Source organism: Dysidea avara, chromosome 13 (assembly GCF_963678975.1).
Source record: "Dysidea avara chromosome 13, odDysAvar1.4, whole genome shotgun sequence".
Classification (NCBI taxonomy): Eukaryota; Metazoa; Porifera; class Demospongiae; order Dictyoceratida; family Dysideidae; genus Dysidea; species Dysidea avara.
The window spans coordinates 9,482,952-9,503,760 of NC_089284.1; the positions used below are offsets into that span (position 1 = coordinate 9,482,952).

The 20,809-nt window shown below is 36.0% G+C and overlaps 2 long non-coding RNA genes across 3 annotated transcripts; one reads left to right on the forward strand and one right to left on the reverse strand.

Moving 5' to 3' along the window:
• Positions 1-5,517: 5,517 nt before the first annotated feature.
• On the reverse strand, positions 5,518-9,726 carry LOC136242991 (uncharacterized). Its single transcript, XR_010694692.1, has 4 exons — positions 9,642-9,726; positions 7,799-7,904; positions 6,266-6,378; positions 5,518-6,212 (listed from the first exon to the last, which is right to left on the reverse strand). It is a non-coding gene; the product is annotated as an uncharacterized lncRNA (long non-coding RNA).
• A 7,671-nt stretch (positions 9,727-17,397) lies between these two features.
• LOC136243039 (uncharacterized) lies at positions 17,398-18,900 on the forward strand. Of its 2 annotated transcripts, none has more exons than XR_010694720.1 (3): positions 17,398-17,533; positions 17,596-17,716; positions 18,686-18,900. It is a non-coding gene; the product is annotated as an uncharacterized lncRNA (long non-coding RNA). The 2 variants fall into 2 exon arrangements; XR_010694719.1 differs by having other exon boundaries at positions 18,699-18,894.
• The last annotated feature ends 1,909 nt before the right edge of the window (positions 18,901-20,809 follow it).

The following is a 20,809-nucleotide window of genomic DNA, read 5'->3' on the forward strand; positions in this document are numbered from 1 at the left end:
TGTAATAATAGAAGACTATGTATGTATTGTTATGTATGCTGAATATATGTAATGTCTTTGGTAAACTGGTAAAATATTACAGTGAAAAAGATACAAGTGACAAACAACAGCTTTGAAGAGTATAAGGTTTATCTACATGGCATTCAGTAATTGAAACTGACACATTTAAGTTTAATACACAAATGTATGTGTATATGTTTCTATGATTCTATGAATACAAATTCCTTTAGATTCTCAAAACAGAATCAAATAAGCACTGACTTAACATTGAAAATAGTGTGGTTAATTTTCTCATGTAAATATACTAGAATCGATAACTGTGAAGCTTAATTGGAGAAGTGCAAAAGCTTGAATAAACATGCAGCGTTCTGGACTGGGGATATTAGTGAACATATTATATATTGGTAACACTACTGAAGTGCCCATGATGTATCAAGTGCATTATACCTCTGCATTCAGTCAAGCTTTCAATGTTTCTTGGTGTAAGGAGGCCAGATAGGGTTGGCATATTCTATAATCTTATCATATGTTATGAACTGGACAGGACTTCAGATTTCTTTGTAAAATGCTCTAACTGACAGAAACTTAGTAGTAAAATTATTAATGTGTGCATATGACCATGACAAATCATTTGTGATTGTATATATCTCCTAGATATTTAGGGGATTTCCTTGATAGGGATACTGATAATGGTGCAGTTGTAGGTGATAGGATTATGTTTTCAAGTATATAATCCTCGTGTATACACTTTTATTGGGATTAAGCTAATTGGTAGCCCAGGAGTCAATTAAGATCATTTTGGAATGACAAGCAGTCAGAGATAGAATACATATGTATTTCTTTGATGAATTGGTGTCTGGTATGTAGAAAAGTTCATAAAGTTATTTCTGACTGCATACTTGCATGGTAAGAAGATTTTCCTTATTAGTGATATAACTTTGTATAATGGAGGATGGGACCACCCCGCTAACTATAAACATCTTCTAAACATTGTATGTAGAGAAACCTAAGTGGCTAACTCACATCGATTAGTGCATATTTTGTGCATGAAGTACCACAACTGGTTGTCTATAGCTATACATGCAGCTAGAGAGGCGCAACACTCCTCTGGAGATGTCACCATATCTTAAGAAATAGTTCCTGGTGCACTAATGGCTGAGTGAATAGGGGTTTTGAAATAGTGTCAACTGCATGTAAACACTAGTGATTGTCCTCACAGCATCACCAGCTTATTCCAACAGCTACCACCTCCTATTTACCACCAGAAAGACACTGTTTATGATATAGATCAATTACTGATGGGGTAATAAAATTTGCATGGTTTACATTCAGTAGGTAGCTATAAAGCTACTAAGGTGATAGCTAACTTTTATGTGCTCCAAATTACAGGTATAGTGCATGACAATAGGCTTTTAATCGCATCTTTCATGTGTGCAGAATGAAATTTTCTTAATGTAACTGTTAAATGAGAAGATATAAGCATAATATTTTATTATATTAGTGACCCTATTTTGGAAAACCATACATTTTGGCACATTGCATGGTCAAATTTCTTTTTATTGTTACAATGAAGCACTGAGTGCTTATCTACCTTCTGTTAAAATTTGATACAATGAAGCATTCCAAAGATATGGCTGATTTACTGTCTAAAACAAAAAAAAAGTAACTTTCAATATCAGCTTATACTACTGTATAGTGATTAGGTGTGACAAATGATGACAAATCACTTTGTTTACAAAGATTTCCATTCCTACAATCTAAAATGGACAAAAAGAGATCCTGGAGAGTTCAATCATGTGCTCTTGGTACTTCTCTTCAATTAAATCACATGTATCATAGTCTAAAGACAAGGGAATGTTTGGTTTTAGGGCCGGATGAACGAATCACCCAATTTGTAAGTTAATTGCTGTCCCAAGCACTGTGAAACTACTACATGGTCTGATATAATTGAGTATATCTCCTTAAAAAAAGAAGCTAATCAAGCTATAGGTATGAACTTCATAGCAAGAAGGCTGAATAGTTGAATATGCAAAAAATTAATTTAAAAAAATCTCTGAAAATTTTAGTAGAGTTTTACCACAAATTTTGCATGTGCCCAAATGTATGGTTTCCAAAATATGGTCAATGCTTATATCTCTTCTCAATTAGCAGTACAAAAATTAATGTTGTGGTACCATTTTTCTATGGGAAAATATATGTACTCAAAATTTTATATAATGTCCGACATCACAAGCCATGCCATAAAATAATAATGGCAAAGGATGATAAAAAATATTTTTCAGATCTTACTTAATGGAACATTCATTTGCAAACCTGGGATGTCAAATAATCAAAATATGCAATTAAAATAAATTGATCTGAAATTGCCACTTGCAATGTGGTTCCACACAACACAATGAACTGCTCACATTTGAACTATGCCAGGGTGTCTGTAATACAGCTGCCATTAAAGCTGAAGGGCATATTTTCATTGCAAAACAGAAAAATATCGTTATTAGCCACAGAAATGTGAATGCTTGATAATATTTGGCCACCATTATTTGTGTGAGGGCCTTATGGGAAGTTCTGTTTCACACAACTTACATTTCAGTATATATCGCATGAATTTTAGTCTGGTATAGAGTGCATTATAAAATGTTATTAAAATATTACAATTGGTTCTAGCTATACAGTGTGTGTCATGACAAATAATTTCATATTTATAAATGATGCACAATTACAAAATTCAGTTGTGAAGGATGCATGAAGTAGGTGGCTGTGTTTGTATGTTAGATAGTCAATGTAATTGCTTTACATATTAGCATCTTTGTTTTAAGAATGCTCAGAAAATTTTCTATGCTTGAAAACTCTATCTATGATTGTCTTATCATGTTTACAATTCAACGCTTGACAGACAATAGTAATAAAGAACTGAGAAACAGCAATGGCGACTATTATACTATTAACTGTACTAGTACTTCCAACACCAGATAAAGTCCATGTGTACAGTACAATCAGATTTATAATCAGTAATATTTGTTGGTAGTTATCAAAATCATTCTTAAATGGTCTGTAGGTTCCATATATTGCACAGAGAATGTTGAGTACAACAATGCCGATTGTAAGGTTAATGTTTCTTTCCAATGATGATACACCAAAGAATAGAATTCTTATTGCCAGTTGTAAACCAGTCCAGTGATGAAATTTTGGTTTGTATGGTTCATGATAAACATCCAGTAATGATGAAAATTTCTGAGTAATCCTAAATCGCAATAGTCTTTTACCAAACAGCACCATTGTACTAAATAACACTAGTATTATGAATAGGATGAGACATGTAACAAAAAGAATAGAAAATTTAACACCGAACAAAGGTATATTAGCATCAACTGACCACACATGTCTAGTGTGTCTGCTAGGCAGATGAATAATTAATGAAAAATTAAACAATACACTAGACAGAATTACCAAAATATTAGTATATGATAGGAGAAACAGTAAAGCCAGTACCAGTAGTGCTCTCTGTGCTAGTCTCTGTACTGCAGAACAATAATATCTTGCTTTCATGAGCATAGTGGTCAGTAGCATAACATAAAGAGGGAATACCAATTGTAACCATGTCTTAGCATAGTCATCCATTCCATTGTAGAAACAAGTTTCTATGGCCAAATTAAGATTACCTGAAGAGATAAGTATGTGAATGAGCTTGACAGCCACATTACTTTGGCTAGGAAAAAACAGTGTATTGTTAATACTTAAAATATTGACATATAAGATGTACACACTGAATGTTCCCACATTTGTTGTGGAACCAAAGAGGAATAGCAAAAACAGTAATGCAAAACCAGCTATTGCAAATGGTATAATCATAAATAGATTCATATTAGTACAGCGTTGGCATTGGGAAGACCCAAAGATAGTGCTAAGACCATGTTTACAGTGTCCACACAATATACCAGATCTATTTAACCTACATTGTGAGTCTGGTTTTGATAAATTAACATAAGTTGCAAAGGTTAAACAATATGAACGTGGACATTTTTCAGAAATGTAATAAGAATGAGAGTTATTTTTTATAAGAATTATCCATTGGTTAGCAGGACAAAGAATTGCCTGTTTGTTGATGTCACAGTTGGTAAATCCATATGCTTTAAGCATTGGGTAGCACTGACATACTCCATCAGACTTAATAAATCCCAAAGGACATGTAAGTTGTCTGATGTAAAATACATTTTGCTCTATAGAGTTGTTTTGTGAAACTGTTAAGTAGAGTTCACACCACTTATCTGTGGGAAATACAATTGAGTATTTCATGTTGGTGCAGCCTTTACCAATGAGCTGAATAGTCTCACTTGCTTTGAAAACAGTACATGATGTATTGTATGTCTTGTTTGGTCCTTTTGCTACAAAAACATCTGCATTGAAGAAAAAGTTTAAGCGAGCATACAGCGGCACTGTTAATGTCTGTCCAGGATATGCAGCACCAAGCTCATCTATGAGGCAGTCATAATGTGATTCATTAGCACAGTAGCACAGTGTTTTTTCTTGAATTATGTGGAGATTTGAATTGTTAGTATATTGTATATAATGTTTGTTTACATCCACAGGTAGAGCATAGATGAATGATAAATGTGGTAACCAGTAACAGTGGGTAATATGTATGTTGTAGGTATAAGACAACTCTACAGAAGGTAGCTGAGGCAAAGTATGCAGCGTATAATGGAAAAAATGCAAATTGTTACTAAATTTATTGCTATCAAATATAACCACAATTTTGCCACTGCTGATTTGATCATCAAGGATTTCTCCAGTTACATACTGAAAAAAGCAAAGTGGATAAACAGGCTTAGGTAACATTAGCATAGCACTAAAGTAAGTGTACAGTGTATTGCTGGTGATATTGACAACTGTGTTATTATTAATGATCATTATGAAACATTTTTCTGTTATACAACGGTACTTGATGAGACTGTATGCATTATTTTTAAAAAATTCTACATACTTATTAGCAATGACAATGCTATTTGTTAAATCAATGATACCGTCAATAGCATTATAAACATTAATGTTGGAGAATATCACTTGATCCATCAAAAGTAACCTTGCATTTAAAAATTCAAATATACTAAGCACTGGCTTTAAAATACATGGCTTTGCAATCAAGTTAGAAAATGTAACATTTTGGATAATAACATCAGTTAATATATCAGCTAGCAACATTGCCTTTAAGTACTTTAGAGGATTAACTGTTATAATAACTTGTCCACTATTGTTGTAGAAATAACTATCCTTGATAAGCACATTTAAAGTATTTTCAACAAATATAAGGTGATCATACTTTTCATTGGCTTGAAATATGCAGTGAATCATTGACATATTTCTGGCATTCTTAACTGTCAAAATTGTACTCCTTTTGTTGTGTACAAATTTGCAATTACTGAAATGGGTGCTCACATTATTTAGATAAAACAGACCTTCATTGATGTTGTAATTATGCTCAACTTGACAATTTTCAATGAACACACTGTTAATATTAACTGTATTGTTAGATATCACATGTAAAACTGTAGTCAGTTTCAGATATTGTACAAATATGTCTGATACTTTTAATGTGATTCTATAGGTGTGCTGAAACATATAGACACGTATTCCATATTTACTATTATGATGTTTCAATAAAATAGTATGGTTCTTTGACACTATTTCTGTGTCGTAGTAATACAGATGTATTCCATTGCACATCATATTATTAAAGGAAGAATCACCAAGAATGTTTACTGCTAGAAGAGAAGGTTGTTTGCTGACTTGACATATTTGAACATGGTGTATTTGTATAAAACTATTCTGAGTAATAATGATTGCTGCTCTTTGTGAACCACGCTGAGCCATGCAGTTTTGGATAGTTATATTCTTCATTGTCAATGAAGTAATGTTGTTTATTACAATACCAACTGATGAGTCACACTGGATGACTGTGTCTGGTGTTGTACCATTAGTTGTACTACCAATGAGTGAAATGTTGTGGACATTTTGTATGATGAGGTTAGTATGAAGGTGATGTAGTCCTGGTAGGAAGAGTAGTTGAGTGTTAGAGGTGAAGTATTTGGTTGTATTTAGTAGGTAGTGTTGTAGGTTACGGTCATCATCAGGTGTAACATTGTAGACAGCACAATTTATGGCATAGCTCATCAAAATCACTTGGAATACCAGCAAGGACTGCTCCATAATCTACTCTAAAAAGATAAAATGTATAGTATATAGCTAACAAGTATATTAGCTCTCCTACCTGCCCCTGTAGTAATCTAGTTGTGATTGTAAGGTTACAAGGTCCTGCTTACATTGGTTTAACTTGCTTCTGTTCCTTTACTTTATGTCGTATGTGTTGAAATTGAATGATACCTAATAGCAAACATACTTCACTGTATTTTAACTTTGTAGTAAATAATGCATGTAGTCATGAAACATGCAATTTTAATCTCGAATGTTAGCTACATAAATTACTACATTGTGTACAGTATAGTTACTGTGTATTTCTTTCACTATGGACTACACCCAAAGTAATTTTTGCATTCTCTCCAAATGTTGTTCTTGTTTATAGGGCTATAGCTAACTGTAGCAATTGCATGTGCGGGCATAGTTGCTTTAATTTTTTCTGTAAATGAGGCATTGTACAACCCTGTTGCATATGCCATTAAATTTGAGTGTTATCATACATATGGTTACTAGAAAAACTATGCACATAGAAAACTTTAAAACCATGCAGTGTTAGTGGTACAGAATCATAGTACTGACCCCTAAGGATTCAGACATAGGTCTACATATATGTTTTTTGTTCAGGGATGACAGCGTCAGCCAAGTAAGCTGCTCTTCCCTGATGATGCAATAGACAATATGTTCCCAGTTTTACAGCTGGGTGACTGGAGCAATTGAAGTAAAGTTTCTTGCTCAAGAAAACAATTGTAGCAGTGAATTCCACCCTGGGAATCAACCTGGAACCTTCCAATCGCCAGGCTGCATGATGCCCTATACCACTTGTTCTACTGTGACAATTTCAAGTTTACAATTTCTGGCCAACCCCCTTAAAAGTCCTGTTACGTAGTACTCTTCTGATTGGATTCAAGATGGCTATTTGCAATTTTATTACCTGACCCAGTGGAACTGTTAGTTACTACATGTTGTCTGTCTTTATTCCATTACCAATTTACGTATTTATGTAACTGGATTTGCAAAAATTTGCTTTTACACATGCAAAATTTTGAATATTGATACTATTTTATCAATGCATTATATTGCCAAAGAATTTTCAGTAAGTGAATTTTAAGCTATGGTATTTGGCTACAATCTGATATAATAAAGAGAAACTTAATCACTACAAAGAGTCATCTGTAATATCAGTTTGTTTGCTGACATGTAAAATGTACTACTATATTGAACATGTGTGTAAACACCACTCCACTGGCTCATCAATGAGCACTACAAGAAATTAAATACAAACACACAACTAACAAAATTGGGACAACAAATCACTGAACAATCTGACCCATTTTGTACTGACAACACAAATACCAGAAAAGGAGAATGCAAACACAACATGAGAGTACAAATAATAGGTGAGATAGACCTCAGCAACGAATAGATCTAACATTAGAATTTATGGATAAACAGACTAAAATGTGTCTACCCACAAGGTCTCAACTGGATAGAAAGGGACAAGGAGACCAGACACCTACTCTACCAACAGCACTGATAACAGTAACCCCTCATCAACACAGAATGATAATAACAAAAACAAAAAATCTGTAATTACACATGAGCTCACCTGATCCTCAAATATTCCATGAAAAATCCAACACCACTCCACGGATGACAAGTGAGCTGTAGTAATCCCACCCCAGTGGTTGACGCCAGCATTGACACACATATAGCTAGAGAAAAAGAGGAACAATAACATTGAGCTAGTTATCCAACCAACTAGCTAACCATTCAACCTTAAGCACAAGAATAACAACCATTGGAGGCGTACAAATTACAACATGTGACAGACACACACACACACACACACACACACACACACACACACACACACACACACACACACACACACTCACACTCACACACACTACACAAAGCAAAGTTGGCTACCATGCTGGTATGGTCACGCCTACCCAGAGTGCATTACCCAGGTGCTAGGAGTCAGTTCTGGCATATCCTCCAGGGGATTGCAGGAGGTTATACCATGTCTCACAAGTGAAGGTGTGTGCATGAAGTCCCACCTTGGCCTTCACCTGTATGTGAGGCATGAACGGTTGGTATTTGCTTCCCCAGGTACCCATTGATGTTACAGCTAGGTAGGCTACTTCTCCAGTTGACACCAGGCCCCCTATTATACAGTTGGATATACTGGAGCAATGTGAGTTAACTTTCTTGCTTAAGGAAACAACAACAGAAACTGGGCATAACCAAGCAATGAACCTGCAACCCTTCGATTGCGTGCACACCCTGAACGGCCTGTCAGTTGACAATAGCTGTGTAATGGACCTGAAGAACTGGACCTGGCACAACCATAACCTGACACAGTATCACTGGTGCAGGACGAGATCCCTTGCAATGGAAAAGTCTGCCACACTCGCAGTGGAACTCCTACACACATGTCTAACAGGGGGGTAGGACATGATGTCATAACGCATGTGATTTCAGTGAAACGTTATGTAATTGAATTGAATTCTGATGATAATTATATAATGGAAAACCAATGTACCAAGCTTATAGCATCATTGTATACGCCGAGGTCGATTACATTAACTCTTAACGGTAACTAGTATAATGAGCAATTACACAAGTATGAATGATGCGCTATTGCAAAACTCACCATAAGATCACTGGAGCTTAATAAAGCTCAGTAGATAAAACAATTTCTACATTAGTAAATTATCATTTTTGACAATTACAACACTAAACTTTGAGGTGAACTAGAACTACATTCTATTGGCAAAATGTACAGTACGGCCCACATCATGCAATTATCATGACGTCATGTCCTACCTCCTCTGCATGTCCAATACCCAGTGGCCACAGTTATGCATAAAATATATTGTCCAGCCATTCATGATCAGCACGTAGACTTTACAAATAGAGTGTACAGGTGCTGAGCGCATATTCAAATTAACTTGGCCATTTGCTAATTCCCTAAAGTGACAATTGGCTTGTTGTGGGTGAACTGATCAACTGACATTTGGATCAGTATTGAACTGTTAGACTGGCTGATTGCAATTAAACATCACCTTATCGTTAAGTGGTCATGCAAAATCACACGACTTCTCAAATGAACTCAACCTACTACACATGTAAGCCCCCGGTACCCTGAAACCAGTGCTGGTACTAGAATTAATTGCATGTTGAATGGCCCGATTAATTTATTTTGTGAGTACAGTTGTTTGTTATTCCTGTTAAAGTTTTTGCCTGTACAAAATTACGTTGCCAACTGCATAACCCCAAAATCAATGCACGCTCTGTATTACATGGCATTGCACTAATAGTTGCTAAGCCTCAGTGTTGGCCACCAGGATGTCAAGGCTGAACATGCTCTGTTCAAAGGTGTAGAAATTTCAGTGCTGTGTGTAGTTGGTGTGTGAGTGCACACATTTAATATCTTTAAAGTTTACCTGTCATATGCCTTCATCCTTGCATCAATCAACCATTTCACCGTGTCAGACAGAAGTTTCAGACGCCTCTTATTCTTTAAACAGAGCACAGTAATAAGAAATAAGAACGCAAAAACGCCTATAGGCGCTTACGGATTCGACCAGCGTTTCCGGTGTAACGTCATTTTTGTGGTTTAAAAGTGATCACGTGATCCGTAGGATGTCTACATAACGAAACCCGTTATTTAAAAGAGGAAAGTTCAGGTATGGAATCTCTGGAAGCAGGTGGTCCTGGGGCATAGCTCAGAGAAAAAATAGTGCAGAGAGCCATGAAGAAGAGATTCCATTTCATAATAGTCTTTTTCCTAACAGAACTTTACTCTTCTTATGTTTTATAGTTGACTGTGTAGTATTTAAAATTAATTTTGTGCCTACTCCATAACTGTTGACGAACTCTCATTGAAGAGTTTAGGCCTTCCTGATGCTCTTTCCATTTTTCCATTGCCTATGCTTGCATTTATACTTGTATGGCTTCTGCTAACTTCCTATACAAAGTAAAAATTCTGAGGAAATCCTCCCCTGCATGGAAAACAAAATTTGTAGCAACCCTCTTGTTGCAAAGCATGAGTGAAAAATGTGCAATGACCAAAAAGGAGTTAAACACTTTTACAGGTCAGTGCTTATGGAATCAGTGCTCCTAATTGCATCCTAGACATATGTCCAAGCACTTTAAAGAAATACTCTAGGAGACCAGCATAAAAAACTGTGAGTGTTAGAAGGACTTGAATGTTGTGTCAAAATGTTGAAGACTTCAGTGAAAAAAGCAAAACAACAAAACAAACATGTTGATTGAGATGATCCAGTCTCATGATGTTCATAACTTTGAAAGAGAAGCTGGATGGATGAAAATAACATGTATGCACTGTTTTGACAGTTTTAGGGGGTGCTTTAGCACCACAAAGTAACCCCTGTAAATCCTCCCTTGCATGGAAAACAAATTTTGCACATATATATATATATATATAGCAACCTACTTGTTGCAGAGTATGAATGGAAAATGTACAATAATAGTCAGGGTTCTAAGCCTTTACAAAGGTATTTTTGTGTACCTTTGGATAAAAGCATGAAACTTGGCAAAAAGTTTGTGTGTATGGCGATTAAAGATTATTTTTCGATAGGGAGCCACCTCAGATTTGGCCTTTGGTGACCTTTACAGGCAATTCAATGTTAACAACTGTCAGTTTTGTCTTTATTTAATGTTTGCATGATTCAAAATCCACAAACTTGGTGTCAAATGAAAGCTTTTCCCCTAAAGAATAACTTGTTTTTTTACAGAAAGTCTACAGCCTACTCTAATCTAAATTTACATTTTTGTGATAATTAAAAACATGCCACTATTTTCTCCCACCCATGCACAACTTTGAAATAATACAAAAAGAAGGTTTACTATTCAATACTTATTCTGTATGACAGTTAAGTTATAAATATACACATAGTGGGCATGATACTGAGGGATAGATCAATAGACTACCATGGAGTACATATTACCCAGGTCAATGGTGGGCTTATGTATGAGATACAATCTGTGTGAATTTCACAAATTTGAAACTTGATTCACTAAATTTACTGTTTTTGTATGAATTCACACATTTTGATTAAGCTTTCTGGATTGAATCATCATAGTGTTGCTTGTATTCTGTAGTTTTCTGCTGTAGATTTGGGTTCCTACATTTGATCTATATGTACTCACAAATATAGCATCACTAATGTTTAGCATCTATCACTGAAAAATATTTGAGACTACCGCAGCTCAGTATATTAGTACAAAACGTTGCAGGGGCGTACCAAGGGGGGTTTCAGGAAACCCCTTTGGATTTTACACACCACTTGAAACATTAAAAAATTGAAACTTCAGGTTTCCAGAATCTGGAATCTTTAATGGAACAGCACACATTTTAAACTTTTATCTTAGTGAAATAATAGTGTGAACATGATAGCAACCCTTATAGCATTGTTCTGAATTATGATTTTGGTGAAAAGATCGAGATACTCTAATAGAGCAGTCAGGTAATCTAAACTACTCTAATATAAGAGTCACTTAGCTGTAGTGGAAACCCATTTTCAAAATTCCTGCGTACACCCCTGCATTGTTCTTATGTAGTTAAAGCAAACATCTCCACACAGCTTTTCTGCTCCATTCAGCATTGGATTGTAGAAGTTTCACTTAGTTATTCGGCATAAGTAACTCACATCTGCATGTCTACAATTTTTATGAAATCACAACATTGATCTTTATTCAGTGCCATTTTAAAGTAAAATACATGTTACGAATATTGTATTATAATCTCATAATAATTATATAGGAGTGTCAAAATGGGTGATAACCCAGTACATGTAGAAGGAAATGCGATTGATTGTAAATAGCAACTAAACTAGATAAAACTGATTATTGCTCATACAGTAGCTACAGGTATTGGTCATGGTGCAGGTTCATAAATCAAAATATTTGTCCAAAATTGAAATAGGCGACTTATATATTATGTGGTTTTACATTTTAAAATAATTGCCTGGAATATAGTAACTTAGTATATAAAAGTTGTAGAGTTTACTGATAGTGTGTAATATTATTACGTCAATAGGGTTGCAATATGCTAGTAGGGACCGGAATTGGCAGTTTATTTTCAATAGTGTAAATACCACTAGCCAGTAACATTGGAGAAGGGTGACGGCTAAAATATACTGCATGCTTAAATGTAGCTACTGGCTGTTTTGTATCCCAAAGACATTAGCACTATTTTAGCCATGAGTTCTATCTTATATATATAGACAAGCATGTAGTGCATTTTACTTATCTCTTGATAGAGATATGGTCTCTTAACACAGGTGGCCACTGTAAGACAGGTTCCACCTTACAATTGTAAATGATATCACATATATCTAAATCAGCATCTAATAATTATACAGTATGATAGTACTGTATAGTAGGGACCACAAGGGAGTAGGCGTGGCCCATGGGATAACATTACCCAAAAACCAGCCTCAGTTTTCCCTGACGACAATGAGGCAGTATTGGTTAGGTAAAACTAAGCCCAAACGAGTTTTCAGATCGACCTGAAATGCTTTCATCAAGTCGCTACGGAATTTAAAAAAAAAAATTATTTAATGGAATTTTCTACTGACTGACTGAGTAACTGACTGATGCCTTCAGACAAACGTAACTCGATAATGGCTAAGGCTACAGGCTTGAATTTTGCACTGTTCGACGTCGCTTCAGCCTGACAGGTGCCTTTTGGCATACCGCTGTACATACAGTGCATTCTTCATGGACTTACCGGTGTTCTCCTGTGTGTCCCATCCATCTTTCCTGAAAAGTGTTGATTTGGCGGTAGCACGTGATGGCTTCCCTTCGTAATGGAAATCGTCCGTATTTTCATAGTGGCTATTTTGATAGCAGAGGTGCTTTTCAAACAGTTCTTGATTTGTACTGCTGTGTAACGGGTTGAACATAGCTGACAAAGAAGCATAATGGATGCTTCACTTTTCAGATAATTGATATAACTGGGGTGTACAGCACCATTTCTTTCTTTTGGTATGCGTGGATTGCAGAGGTGCTTTTTCGAACAGTTCTTGATTCAAAATGCTGCGTAGCACGTTGAACATAGCTAACAATGAAGCATAATGGATACTTCACTTTTCAGATGATAATTGGGACGCGTGGCACCATTTCAGATGCAGCATGCGTGGGTTCACCAGCATAATAATTATTTCCAAAAAAGTTAACAAGCAAGTACACAGAAAAGTTTGGAATTTTCAACTAGAGTAGGGACCATAACACATCGATAAAAAGTAACTGAAACAAGCTGGAGTAGTACATGATATTAAATCACAGTAAAACAATAAGAATTAAGTGTTATCTGTACTATGTATAAGTACTAGATTGCATAATGTGCATGGGTGGGCTACTTTTTGCTCTTATAAATGGCTATAAATTTGGAATAGTAAAAGTTATGGACTTTCTTTAAATGTTAGTGTACTCTTCAGAGCAAGAGCACTAATTTGACATCAAGTTTGTAAATTTTGAACCATGTATAGGTGAGACAGATGAAAAGCTGACCATTTTAAAGCATTAAATTTGCACATGTGGCTTAAAATGAGGTACTGCATAATGCTAGAAATTTGGAGGTATGGAAATTGAACCTATATTGTTGCTGGTTACAGCATAATCTATGGTTACAGTAACCACAGGGTAACAGAAAGTATGCATTGATAATTTAAAGCGAGCAGTATTTTAGTCATACAAGTGTACAGGATCAGGGCTAAGTACATAAGGCAACAATAGGCAATAGTGATCTGTAGGTAACAGTCAGTAACAGTAGGTAATAGCTGTTACCCACTTTTACCTATATACTGTTACCAACTGTTAATCACTATTGTCTACTGGTACCTATTGTTACCTACTGTTACCTCTCTTTGTATTTGTATATTCCAAAGCCGGCTTGTGGCCAGCTTTGGAGCTTCTTTCACTTGTCTTTTTCTTTACTGCAGAAAGGAGGAAGAGATCAAGAGCTGAATTCTGTGGATACTATGTATTTATAATGCTGCAATTTTTTTACAGAAATTAATGCTGTATGAAAATTATCACAGTAGTGTTACCTATAGTGTTACCCACTGTTGCCAACTGTTACTCACTGTTGCTTATTGTTATATCCATTGTTACCTACTGTTGCCAACCACTGTTACCTAGTGTTACCCACTGTTGCATAGTGTTGTCCACTGTTGCCTACGAACTGTTACCTACTACTACCCACTCTTACCTGTTGTCATTCACTGTAGTTCATGGTTACTAGTACTTAGCATATGTACTCACCATTACATGTACGTATATTATTCTGGGTATGTGCTTACCCCTGATCCTGCATGCTAGCCCAACTATTACATGAGTCAGCACTGCTTATCCTAAGATCACCTTTCCGTTAATTTGTTACCAGCAACAATAACTTCTATTTCCATTATGCTATACCTCATTTTGATCCAGGTGTAAAGGTCACCAAAGGTCAAATTTGAGGTGGCTCCTATCACAAAATAACTTTTATGATACATACAAACTATGTGGCAAGTTTCATGCTATAACTAAGAAATGACTTCAATGTTTTTAAAGGTAGTTTTATTTCAATGTTCATGGATCAACTCCACAGAAATTTAGCAACCTTCATACATATGTTTAAAAAACCTCATTAAAATGTGCTCTAGAAGACTGACATAAAACTGTGAGAGTTAGAAATACTTGAAAGTTGTGTCAACATGTTGAAGATTTGAAAATAAAAGGAAAAACAAACATGTTGATTGAGATGATCAAGTCTCATGATGTTCATAACTTTGAAAGAGAAGCTGGATGGATGATGTATGCAATGTTTTGACAGCTCCACCCAAAACAGAATTTGATATTGTACTTGATGTATATTCGGCAGTTAAACCATTAGTTTGAGCAGTTACCTATACCTGGACAAATAAAACTATTAAACAATTGCAACACACGATATAATGCATTGCACAAAAATGTATTTATACATAGCTGGACAAAGGGGTGTCACAAACAGCTAGTTATGTACAAATAACACAAGAAGCCATGGCCACTTGCCATTGGTGTAGCCAAGATATTCCAAAAGGGATGTTCAACAGTAGGATTACCAGCAGTGGGGATCTGGAGGGCACAACCCTCATCCACTGATCATGACAGACCTTGAATATTTTAATGGTCCAAAACTCAATAGATTGCTATAATATTAATGTGATAGTAAGTTTGTATATCTAAATAAGAACATTAAACATTTAACCAAAAGCTATGTTTGGAATGTTTCTTAATTCAAAAGTATGCACCAATAAAGAATTGTGATCAGTAAATGAAAGGTAGATAATTCCAACTTGAATCTACACAATGGTGAAGAGAATGTAGTGCAGAGGTCATGCAGAAGAGATTCCACTAGGTTTTCCTTTACAGAGAGCTTTATTGGGTGTTCTGTTAGAGTAGTTGACTGCTCTATTAGAATATTTATTAATCAGCTTTAAGTTATAATGTGTTGTGGTATCTACTCCTAAAAGTACAATTAAACAAACTCTCATTTATTCTTAGAAGAATCCTCTTGCATTTGCTCTTTCCATTTTGTATTTCCTATGATCAAGAGTTATTGGGAGGGTTCCCTCCCACTATTATTAACTCTTGATGTGATTATACCTGTAGCTTCCTATACAAAGTAAATGTTTTGAGAGGTGCTTTAACACCACAAACTGCACAAACCAAAATTATACCAACACCCTTGTTGCAGAGGCAGCAGAGCATGAGTGGAAACTATACAATGACTAAAAATGAGTTCAACGTATTCACACGTGATGATTTTGAACTTTTTATCAGTGTTCATGGAATCAGTGCTCCTATTGCATTTCGGCTACTAGATGTTTAGCAACCTTTCATATGTACATGTCCAAGCACTTCAAAGAATCTCATTAAAATGTACTCTAGGAGACCGACATAAAACTGTGGAGCTAGAAAGACTCGAAAGCTGTGTCAACATATTGAAGGTTTGAAAATAAACACACATGTTGACTGAGATGATCGAATCTCAGAAAGTTCATAACTTTGATGGATCGATAAAAACATGTATTCACTGCTTTGACAGCTGTACCCAAAATAAAATTTAATATTGTGTTTGTCAGTTTAACAATTATTTTGAGCTAGCAGTCACCTATACCTGTACCAATAAACAGTGTTGGGCAAGTTACTTTTTAAAAGTAACTAGTTACATATTACATATTACTTGCAACTGAACTATTAAGTTACAGTTACATATTACCCCATAAAATAAAGTAACTATAATAATATTACATATTATATTACTTTGTGTCCACAGTCTTAAGCTGTCACGTGTGAAACTACCACCTTATCATGTGACATGATTGCGTTGTTGGACAATTGGTTATAAGTAAGAAGCTGGTGAAAAAGCTTCATTCAGTAGGCTTCGTTACTTTGTTGTGGCTAGGCGTTACTTGAGGATAACTAACGAGATTAGTAACTTCGTTACTTGTAGTAATAATATAATGTAATATTAGACTCGTTACAGTAACTATATTACTTAGGTAACGCGTTACATTTGTAAGTAAAATAACTTGAGTTATATTACCTGTTTTTATAGCGTATTTCGTTATATTACTTAGGTACCACAAAAGTAATAATTACGTAACGCGTTACATAAGTAGCGCGTTACTCCCAACACTGGGTACACATAGCTTCAACCATTGGCGAGCTACAACACACTAAATACTTAAAACCGGCATTTCTCGATACTTTTAAATAGGCGATAAGCCCGGCTTTGTCAGAATGAGTCACATTTGGACATTATGTACTCCTCCGATCCAGCTTGTTTCAGTACTTTTTATTGCAGCATTATACACTGTCCCTAATCTAATTTAAAATTCCAAATTCTTTCTTATACTTGTTATTATCATAATCTACAACAGGGGCGGATCCAGGAGCTGGCTAGGGGAGGTGCACAAACAGGGTAAGTTGTAGGTGGTTGCATGCATGGGAGAACCATATTCTCTATAGTTCAGAAAGCAGCAAATAATCACCTTTCAGTGGTGTCTCACTGTTGATATTTGCCATTTTGGCCTTTTCAGATGGTTGTGAAGTCTTAAAACTGTTTAAAAGGCTCTGAATGTCTTAATAACAGCAACACGATAATTATTTTTAGAGGTGCTTAGTACGCACGAAGGTGCTGGGTGACTATTTTCATAGATTATACATACTACGTACCCGGGATTGGAAACGCCGGTTTTTATCCAAACTATCCGCGTTGGAGCGCACCCTTATGACAGCGAAGCGCCTAGCCAGGCGAGTAGTTGATTCTTTTCATCTTCTTGTGAGTTCATAGCTAGCTAGCTAATAGACCGGCTACTTAACTCAACATTTCGTATTTCGTAGGTTTACTAAATGAAGGCATTATTTGGAGTTAGCTGACCAGGTGAACTCTACAGGAATGGGCGGTCAGCGGCGGAGTCACCAGTTCTTTGAATTCTTACTCAGACCATGCTCAGACACAATGGTACGTACGTTATTGTTACAGAGCAGACAGCACACGTGATATGGCAAGGGAAATTACAAAACAAATTAAATTTTATGCAATTACAAAATTAGAGTGCATTTCTAGATGGAAAGTAGCCCTTAGAGTAGAAATTTTACTGGTGTGATGAGTTTGGGAGAATGAGACAATGACATTGATGGTATAGCCTGGTGGATCTTTCCATTGTAATGAAATAGTTGAACCATCCAGTTGGTGTCTAAAATTGTATCAGAATCTACCAATGATTGAAGTCTTCTGGTTTTATCATAATGTAATTTAAGCACTCGGGGTCACTAATACTGCATGCTTGTGATGTAACCTCATGACATGTCAAGACAAATGGGGATTTGAAACAGACCATTTCTCCCCTACCCAGTGACAAAGAGAAAAAAAAGTGGTCTGGCCTAACGGTATGGGTACCGGTCTTAAAACAACTACAGCATGTTCCATTGACGGGGTAACAGTAACTGTAGCTATGGTTGCAAGTATGGTGCATTTCTTGTACAATATTACGTTGTAATACAATTAACCATTGTGGGATTCTTCCATTGCTGAGGACAAGCTAAGTGTCCAGAATTACCTGCCCTACTTACCTTAAAGTGAATGTACCATAGCAGTGACAAGAGTAGTGGTGATAAACGTACATGGCATCTCTGCTTAGCACAGTGTAGTATATGATTACTGTGATTTCCCTCTCTTTTGACTGTTGCATTGTGAATGCATGACATCAATGTGTTTGATGTACAGTGGAACCTGTCCTAAGCCGGTCACCTTCAGGCCAACATTTCTTGACGTTTGCTTTATACAATTGGGTTAGTGTATAGCTGCCTCACTAAAGGAATTAAAGTTAGCCAATTTCAAGAGGTGACCTTTCTATACAGGACAGGTTCCACTATACATTATACAATGTTAGTGTTGCATTTGCTAATGTAGCTCAATCTTTATATGTAGACTGTTTTTGTAGGTCAACAAAACTCTTCCTGTGCTGTGTCTTTCTACCATTTGTCAAAGGATACAGTGACAGTGCTTGTTGCTGTGAAAGATTCATCTCACATTGAAACTGATAGGATTTTTGTAGTGGACAAGTTGACTATAGAATAATTTCTATGCTGTACCAAGCTCAGGCTGTTCTTAGTAATAAACTAACAACATGGCGGTACGGCACAACAGTGTATGTTGCAACATATTGTTAGAGGGATGGTTGTGTGTATCCAGCAATGGAGTTGGGTATGACATGTCACTTATCTAGACTCTGTGGTTGCTGTGAATACATGTAGCTAAAACAGCCACTGCCGTGAAATTGAGTATGGTGGTAGGATGTAACATGCTCTATTACAACATTCATTATGTACACTCAATTGACTTTCTGTTCCAACACAGAAACATTGTACACTTGTCTCAATCAGTGCTCCATGTGACTATCAAACGTTAAAACTGTGTAGCTATTAGTAGGTCTTCTTTGGATAAATATTTTGACTAGCTGAAGTATTATTCAAGTTTGAGAGCTGTACAGTACCACTCTATATGGAATTGCCTATCATTTTAACTTCTGAAATCGTCCGGTTTACAAATGATTGAGACCAGAAGCACTTAAGAGTTTTACCATATTCTTGTAGAGGGGGTAGGAACAAAACAGCTAAGAAAGGGACATAATTACTTAGCTAGTACCACTTGGGTAACTAAATGTTAACCTCGTATACATTTTTTGTGGGTTTGAAATGCTCCCACTACACTGCACACCCCCGATAACTTTTTTGAGTCCATCGGCTAAATGGTTTAGACGCGACAGAACAACGAATTCGCTAGGTACGAATCTCTGGCCCCGGTAGGCGCCTAAGTAGCTATTAACCTACCAGTATTAGTGGCTTTAGGCGTATCTCAACCTGGATATTAAGCCTTCTCCTTCGTCTTCTACCATTCAAACACTTTGAAAATGGGCGGTTATTTGGGGGGTGCGCTCCAACGCGGATTGCTTTTAGCAAATGTACACGAGTAATTGGATCACGTGTCTCCGTTTCCAATCCCAGGTACGTAGTATATATAATCTATGCTATTTTACAGTTAGTTTGACTTCGGTTCGCTTTGGTCTCAGGTGAATTTGTAATAAATGCTAGTAAAATGTGTATATTTTCATAAGTTTTAAACTGATCTCGGTTGGCCTGACATAAGGCCCCTATTCGGTGATTAGCTATTAATTTCTCATCCAGCCTTTCTAATTATTATGATGCGGGCGGGAGGGTATTACCATTATGCCATTATTTATAATATTATTATTTTATTATTATTATTTATTAAATAAAACGCATTAAAGCATACACACAATGAAACAACAGTAAATATGACAATTAAGCAAAAAGGAATATATCTGTCACAACTGTCAATAAGATATCTCATCAATAACCACTCCATCTGCCAAATTAATACTTTACAATACAGTAAACGTATTGAGGGTCAACCAACAACCCCGTGTTGGCAGCCCGAAAAAGTTAAAACTTAATTTACTTAATTACAAAACTAAAGTACCGAGAAATTGCTAGATAAACCTACGTTATAACAATTACTACATCTGCAACAAAAATGATGCGTACAAGGATTGTCAGCTGAAAAATGAAGTGTGAAGTGTTGATGTAGATACTTGTAGATGTTGACTTTAATGACTGATAGTGGCTGGCTTAGATCGATGGATGGTAATTTATTCCACAGTCTTGATATTCTGTTAAAATAGAAGTTCCTGGTGTAATTGTTAGAAGTGTAGACATGGTTGAGTTTATTATTAGAGGATGATCTGGTGTTTGCAGTGCTAAAAGAAACATGATCATATATATTAAAATGGTTGGAAGGCTATTAACACACTGATGTACAGACCTTGTCCATATTGTCTTTCTTTCTTACTACAAACATTTCCTTTACCAGCTGATTCTACTTTTCGTGATCGCCAACTGTTTTTCGACAATCAACAGAAAGCCTGCTTTGATGAAGTCGATAGAGCACGATTGCAACTGGCACTGCAGCAATTTGCTAAGGAAAACAACAGTTCTCCTGGTGATATATAGCGCATTGTAGCGTTCATCTACA